Here is an 8,958-nt window from a genome sequence, read left to right on the forward strand (position 1 = left end):
TCTCAAATTGCTTCATTTCCACATTATTTATTACAATATTTAGTTGAGGTTTAGTTAGTTTAGGGTTTATTGAGTGTTTTGTTCTGAATACAATACTTTTAGTTGTAGAAATATTTAGGGCTAACTTATTCCTTGCCACCCACTCTGAAACTAAATGCAGCTCTTTGTTGAGTTTTGCAGTCATTTCAGTCATTGTCATAGCTGACGTGTATAGTGATGAGTCATCCGCATATATAAACACTCTGGTTTTACTCAATATCATTGGCATATCATTAGTAAAATTTGAATAAAGCAAGGGGCCTAAACATCTACCCTGGAGAATTCCTGGCTGGATTATTTTTAACTGGATTATATTTGAGAGGCTTCCATTAAAGAACAGCCTCTGTGTTCTGTTAGACAAGTCACTCTTTATCCACATTATCGCAGGGTGTGTAAAGCCATAACACATATGTTTTTCCAGCAGCAGACTATTATCAATAATGTCAAAAGCTGCATTGAAGTCTAACAAGACAGCCCCTAAAATCATTTTACCACCAATTTCTCTCAGCCAACCATCAGACATTTGTGAAAGTGCTGTGCTTGATGAGTGTCCTTCCTTATAAGAATTCTGAAAATCTGTTGTCACTTTGTTTACTGGGAAATAGCATTGCATCTGGTCAAACACAATTTTTTCCCGAAGTTTACGAAGGTTTGGTAACAGGCTGATTGGTTGTTTATTTGAGACAGTGATGGAGGCTTTGCTATTCTTGGGTATCAGAATGACTTTAGCTTCCCTCCAGGCTTGAAGGCACACACTCTCTAGTAGGCTTAAATTGAAGATGTGGCAAATAGGAGTGGCAATATCGTCTGCTATAATCCTCAGTAATTTTCCATGTAGATTGTTAGACCCTGGTGGCTTGTCATTGCTGATAGACATCAAACATTTTTTCACCTCTTCCACACTGACTTTACATATTCAAAAGTACAATTCTTGTCTCTCATAATTTGGTCCGATATACTTGGATGTGTAGTGTCAGCGTTTGTTGCTGGCATGTCATCCCTAAGTTTCCTTTGGGATGACATATGATCAACCATATTGAAGGCCTTTGATAGGTCAATGAAGATGGCAGATCTATTTAGTCTTTTATTGATATAGTTAACCACTTATTTAATTTATATAACAAGGGATGTGGCAGAGCTAGTGCTATGACCTATGGTCTAAAATCGGATTGATGTACATTTAGAATACATTTCGTAGATAAGAAAGAGAATTAATCAATGATCCTAATCAAATGACCTCTGTCATCTTAACTGTTCGAATAACAATGTATACAGTATATATATTTTAAGACATGTTTTCTCTCCTCCATGAATAGAACGGACGTCGCCATTCAAGTCAATGGTGGCATAATGGGTAGACTGGGGGCAATTGGGAGAGGAGCAAAGCAGGAAGTTAAAGCAGGAAGTGTACCCATCAATACGTGCTATGATTTGTTGATTCAACTCAACTGAAGTTACAGAAAATGAATCCCATTGCACGAGCAGTTAAAGGGTGTATAGTATTATTTTTGATTCTAATTATTAACATTTTTAACCTAAAAAACAAACCATAAGAATTTTAAACCCACAGTTTACAAAGTTCTTTTTAGCGTTCTGGACATTTGGCGTTCTGAAACAATGGATTTTGATGTTAATCGGAGAACCAGTCAATCAAGTTGTAACGTGCGTTGTTTGAAGGAGACCAAGGTCTATCAGAGTGTAATTTGTGGTCATCATATTTATTAGATGAGAACCAGCATCAAAATAACAAAGTGAAACCAACACGAACGTACCGTTCCGTAGACTACAAGAGCTGTACAAAAACAAGATCCCAACACATAGGTGGGAAAAAAGGCTACCTAAGTATGATTCCCAATCAGAGACAACGATAGACAGCTGCCTCTGATTGGGAACCACACTCGGCCAACACAAAGAAATACAAAACCTAGAATGCCCACCCCACATCACACCCTGACTTCACCGAATAGAACAATAAAACGGCTCTCTAAGGTCAGGGCGTGACACAAGTGCAGCATTGTAAGGTCCTGGGTGTCGTGAGGGTGAAATCAGGCGCAGGAAAGCAGAGAGTTCAATAAAGTGCTTATTTAATGCACACACGGTGAACCACGGTCACCCCACTTTCGGGTGCTCAAACCAAATGCCCCAGACACAGGGAACGAAAACAGTCTAGCACTAAATACACGAACACGTACATCTAATGCAAACACCAGGGTTACAATAATCAATCCCGCACAAAGAACCAGGCGGGTCGGCTGACTAATAAAGCCTCACTTAATTACAACCAACTCAAAACAGATGTACTCAATAAACACATAAGGAGGGGGAGGAAAGAATCAGTGGCGATGACGACCGCCGAGCGCCACCCGAACGGGAGAGGAGAGCCACCTTCGGTCGGAGTCGTGACAAGCATATTAATATAGCAGAGGCTGTAGAAATAACCGGGGAAAGTATTCATATTTTTGATGAAATCGATAACCTTTTGCCTAATACCAGAATGAAGATTGACCTGCCTTCTCATTCATATAGGTATCCGATTCTAGAAATGAAAATACATCTCTATTATGAGAATCCACATATGCGACAGGGCTACGGGATCAAGGCTTTCGGTTCACATTTGCAGCATTGATCATGAAATGCATGCATGCACATTCAGGAGCTATATTGGTGGCCATAACCTAACCTACTTTGTTAGATGTATCAGAAACTGGAACATGGCAGCTAGCCAAAGGCAGGCTACCTCTTTTTTTATTGATTTATTTAAATGACCGTATGCTATTTCTGTTATCAATACTGCAACCACAATGCAGTAGCCTATTAGTAGCTACTTTGGCCTTGTAGTTAAAAGTTGTCTGGGGCCTTCTGAGTGCCGCAGCAGTCTAAGGCACTGCATCACAGTGCTAGAGGCACCACTACAGATCCGGGTTCAATCCCAGGCTTTGTCGCAGCCGGACCCATGAGGCGTTGCACAAGTGGCCCAGCGTGGTCCGGGTTACGGGAGGGTTTGGCCGGCTGGGATGTGACTTAGGGTCATATACAATCCGAGAAAATGGACGATATCACAGAATCCAGACATTAAAACGGAACTCAACCATATTCAAAAATGTATTGAACTTAATTAGGAAATCAACTAAATGTATTGAACTTACTGTGGAATGCAATGTTTGGTTTTCACCAGGCATCATTTTTTAAATTTTATTTTTATTTTTTGTTTCACCTTTATTTAACCAGGTAGGCTAGTTGAGAACAAGTTCTCATTTATAACTGCGACCTGGCCAAGATAAAGCAAAGCAGTGTGACACAGACAACAACACAGAGTTACACATGGACTAAACAATAAACAAGCCAATAACACAATAAACAATGACACAGTAGAAAAAAGAAAGTCTATATACAGTGTGTGCAAAATGCATGAGGAGGTAGGCAATAAATAGGCCATAGGAGCGAATAATTACAATTTAGCAGATTAACACTGGAGTGATAAATGAGCAGATGATGATGTGCAAGTAGAGATACTGGTTGGCCAAAAGAGCAGAAAAGTAAATAAAATGAAAACAGTATGGGGATGAGGTAGGTAGATTGAGTGGGCTATTTACAGATGGACTATGTACAGCTGCAGCGATCGGTTAGCTGCTCAGATAGCTGATGTTTAAAGTTGGTGAGGGAAATAAAAGTCTCCAACTTCAGCGATTTTTGCAATTTGTTCCAGTCACTGGCAGCAGAGAACTGGACGTGTGCTACTGGTGGGTGTTGTTATCGTGACCAGTGAACTGAGATAAGGCGGAGATTTACCTAGCATAGAGTTATAGATGACCTGGAGCCAGTGGGTCTGGCGACGAATATGTAGCGAGGGCCAGCCGACTAGAGCATACAGGTCGCAGTGGTGGGTGGTATAAGGTGATTTGGTAACAAAACGGATGGCACTGTGATAGACTGCATCCAGTTTGCTGAGTTGGTGCCCCCCCTTGGATTGTGCCGTGGCGGAGATCTTTGTGGGCTATACTCAGCCTTGTCTCAGGATGGTAAGTTGGTGGTTGAAGAAATCCCTCTAGTGGTGTGGGGGCTGTGCTTTGGCAAAGTGGGTGGGGTTATATCCTTCCTGTTTAGCCCTGTCCGGGGGTGTCCTCGGACGGGGCCACAGTGTCTCCTGACCCCTCCTGTCTCAGCCTCCAGTATTTATGCTGCAGTAGTTTATGTGTCAGGGGGCTAGGGTCAGTTTGTTATATCTGGAGTACTTCTCCTGTCCTATTCGGTGTCCTGTGTGAATTTAAGTGTGCTCTCTCTAATTCTCTCTTTCTCTCTCTCTTTCTCTCTCTCTCGGAGGACCTGAGCCCTAGGAACATGCCTCAGGACTACCTGACATGATGACTCCTTGCTGTCCCCAATCCACCTGGCCGTGCTGCTGCTCCAGTTTCAACTGTCCTACCTTATTGTTATTGGACCATGCTGGTCATTTTTGAACATTTGAACATCTTGGCCATGTTCTGTTATAATCTCCACCCGGCACAGCCAGAAGAGGACTGGCCACCCCACATAGCCTGGTTCATCTCTAGGTTTCTTCCTAGGTTTTGGCCTTTCTAGGGAGTTTTTCCTAGCCACCGTGCTTCGACACCTGCATTGCTTGCTGTTTGGGTTTTAGGCTGGGTTTCTATACAGCACCTTGAGATATCAGCTGATGTACGAAGGGCTATATAAATAAATTTGATTTGATTTGAGTATTGGAAGTTATTTTGTAGATGATATCGCCGTAATCGGTAGGATAGTCAGTTTTACTAGGGTAAGTTTGGCGGCGTGAGTGAAGGAGGCTTTGTTGTGAAATATAAAGCCGATTCTAGATTTGATTTTGGATTGGAGATGTTTGATATGAGTCTGGAAGGAGAGTTTACAGTCTAACCAGACACCTAGGTATTTATAGTTGTCCACATATTCTAGGTCGGAACTATCCAGGGTGGTGATGCTAGTCGGGCGGGCGCGGGCAGCGAACGGTTGAAAAGCATACATTGGGTTTTGCATGGCATTGAAGCTTGTTTGGAGGTTTGTTAGCACAGTGTCCAAGGAAGGGCCAGAAGTATACAGAATGGTGTCGTCTGCGTAGAGGTGGATCAGGGAATCGCCCGCAGCAAGAGCGACATCATTGATATATACAGAGAAAAGAGTCGGACCAAGAATTGAACCCTGTGGCACCCCCATAGAGACTGCCAGAGGTCCGGACAACATGCCCTCCGATTTGACACACTGAACTCTGTCTGAAAAGTAGTAGGTGAACCAGGCGAGGCAGTCATTAGAGAAACCAAGGCTATTGAGTCTGCTGATAAGAATACGGTGAATGACAGAGTCGAAAGCCTTGGCCAGGTCGATGAAGACGGCTGCACAGTACTGTCTTTTATCGTTTAGTACCTTTAGAGTGGCTGATGTGCACCCATTACGGGCTCAGAAACCGGATTGCACAGCGGAGAAGGTACGGTGGGATTCGAAATGATCAGTGATCTGTTTATTAACTTGGCATTCGAAGACTTTAGATAGGCAGGGCAGGATGGATATAGATCTGTAACAGTTTGGGTCTAGGGTGTCACTCCCTTTGAAGAGGGGGATGACCGCGGCAGCTTTCCAATCTTTATGGATCTCGGACGATACGAAAGAGAGGATGAACAGGCTGGTAATAGGGGTTGCAACAATGGCGGCGGATAGTTTTAGAAAGAGAGGGTGCAGATTGTCTAGCCCAGCTGATTTGTACGGGTTCATGTTTTGCAGCTCTTTTGGAACATCTGCTATCTGGATTTGGGTGAAAGAGAAGTTGGGGAGGCTTGGGGGAGTAGCTGCGGGAAGGGGGGGGGGCTTGTTGGCCGTTGTTGGAGTAGCCAGGAGGAAGGCATGGCCAGCCGATGAGGAATGCTTATTGACATTTTCGATTATCATGGATTTATCTGTGATTTATCATGTCACGTAGCCTAAGTGCAGTGGGCAGCTGGGAGGAGGTGCTCTTGTTCTCCATGGACTTTACAGTGTCCCAAAACTTTTTGGAGTTAGCTACAGGATGCAAATTTCTGTTTGAAAAAGCTAGCCTTTGCTTTCCTGACTGACTGCATGTATTGGTTCCTGACTTCCCTGAACAGTTGCATATCGCGGGGACTATTCGATGCTATTGCAGTCCGCCACAGGATGTTTTTGTGCTGGTCAAGGGCAGTCAGGTCTGGAGTGAACCAAGGGCTATATCTGTTCTTAGTTCTGTATTTTTTGAATGGGGACCCATGGCTTCTTCACCGGCGTAACGAATGAGACAAGAAAATATTGGACATTCCTCACAATCACAGTTTTTCTAGCACATTGGCTGTTGTATCACAACAGCTGTCACTTGACTGTCTTTGAGAAAATAATTTCCTGGATCAGATGACAGTTTGGAAATGTGTGTGTGTTTTGTATGCTTTGTTTGCTTTGGCATAAAGCTCAGAACAACCAGCCTGTATCAAGGCACTGAACAGATATTCACCACTGTGCTCATATTGAAAGGACTATAATATTTGTCAAACTGTAAATATTTACCTAGCTATCTTAAGATGAATGAATTAACTGTAAACCACTCTGGATAAGAGGATCTGCTAAATGACTCAAATGTAAATGTCAATATAAGTCAGCTCAGTTCAACAATAAGAGCTGAAAATTACAGTCCTGATTGATCCACTGCACTGAGGAAAGAACAATGTTCCTTACTTGAGTGACGTGTGTGTATTCGTGTCCTGGCTTGAACTGATCTATAGTAATTAGAGAGAGGGGTTTGAGGAGGGCGACCAAGCAGCTAACACACATCATAGAATCTCCATCCCAAAATTCACCATCTTCAATCTTAGTGGATACTCAATCCACAAAGTTATAAAAATACCATTGCAGTGAGCTATAATAAGTAAAATAATGACCATAGAAGTCATCCTGCATGGTTCCTGTGTGTTGTAATCTGTCATTATTCAAGCTGTCTCTGTCTTCCCATCTCACCCCCTGCAATCTTCTACGGCAGCCCCAAAGGGACAATCACGGCATGGAATATAAGACTGTAAGAAGTGGTCTTTAGGGGTTATGAGAAACATTCCAGTATAGACAAAGGTTTGGGAGAAACAATCACTATACCAGTGATGACTTTACAATCACTATACTAGTGATGACTTTACAATCACTATACTAGTGATGACTTTACAATCACTATACTAGTGATAACTTTACAATCACTATACCAGTGATGACTTTACAATCACTATACTAGTGATGACTTTACAATCACTATACCAGTGATGACTTTACAATCACTATACCAGTGATGACTTTACAATCACTAAACCAGTGATGACTTTACAATCACTATACCAGTGATGACTTTACAATCACTATACCAGTGATGACTTTACAATCACTATACCAGTGATGACGTTACAATCACTATACCAGTGATGACGTTACATTGACAGTGTAGTAGTTAGTGGCTTTTCAAGTTACTTAAGACATCTATATTTGGGTTCACAAAAGTGCTGGGACTCAATTTTGTGTGAAATCACTTCCTGGTGTTTCACCAAGTTCCCCCACTACACACACGCACTTACCACACACACAACTGCTGAAGATTACGCTGGGACAGATGGTTTTGCACAAAGAGAGCCCCCCCCCCCACACACACACAGGGGGGTATTTTGCACAAAGGGAGCCCCCCACCCACCCCACACACGCACGCACGCACACACACACACACACACACACACACACACACACACACACACACACACACACACACACACACACACACACACACACACACACACACACACACACACACACACACACACACACACACACACACACAGGGGTAGATTCTCTTCCAGTGGCGTCCTGTGCACACTATGGTCACATAGACAGTTGGAAATCCTAGCAATAGATGATTACCTTGGGAAATGTCAGCTTCCATCACCTGTGTTGTGTCACCCTATCCCTGTCTCTACACATCCTTCTCCAGTCACACTGGGATGGCTTTCACAATGGTTCCAGAGTGTGGCAACTGGCTGCCAAGGACTGTTCACTTATAATTCACTATATTACAATTCCAGTGGGTCAGAAGTTTACATACACTAAGTTGGCTGTGCCTTTAAACAGCTTGGAATATTCCAGAAAATGATGTAGAAGCTTCTAGTAGGCTAATTGACATCATTTGAGCCAATTGGAGGTGTACCTGTGGATGTATTTCAAGGCCTACCTTCAAAATCAGTGCCTCTTTGCTTGACATCATGGGAAAATCCAAAGAAATCAGCCAAGACCTCAGAAAATAAATGGTGGACTTTCACAAGTCTGGTTCATCCTTGGGAGCATTTTCCAAATGGCTGAAGTTACCATGTTCATCTGTACAAATGCAGCCGTCATACCGCTCCGGAAGGAGACGCGTTCGGTATCCTAGAGGTGAACGTACTTTGGTGCAAAATGTCCAAATCAATCCCAGAACAACAGCAAAGGACATTGTGAAGATGCTGGAGGAAACGGGTACAAAAGTATATATATCCACAGTAAAGCGAGTCCTATATCGACATGAAGCCATTGCTCCAAAACCGCCATAAAAAAGCCAGACTACAGTTTGCAACTGCACATGGGTACAAAGATCATACTATTTGGAGAAATGTCCTCAGGTCTGATGAAACCAAACCATGGCCATAATGACCATCGTTATGTTCGGAGGAAAAAGGGGAGGCTTGCAAGCTGAAGAACACCATCCCAACTGTGAAGCACGGGGGTGGCAGCATCATGTTGTGGGGGTGCTTTGAAGCAGGAGGGACTGGTGTACTTCGCAAAATAGATGGCATCATGAAGTAGGAAAATGATGGGAATATTTTGACGCAACATCTCAAGACATCAGTCAGGAAGTTAAAGCTTGGTCGCAAATGGGCCTTCCAAAAG

The sequence above is a fragment of the Oncorhynchus masou genome, chromosome 11 (genome assembly GCF_036934945.1).
Source record: "Oncorhynchus masou masou isolate Uvic2021 chromosome 11, UVic_Omas_1.1, whole genome shotgun sequence".
NCBI lineage: Eukaryota > Metazoa > Chordata > Actinopteri > Salmoniformes > Salmonidae > Oncorhynchus > Oncorhynchus masou.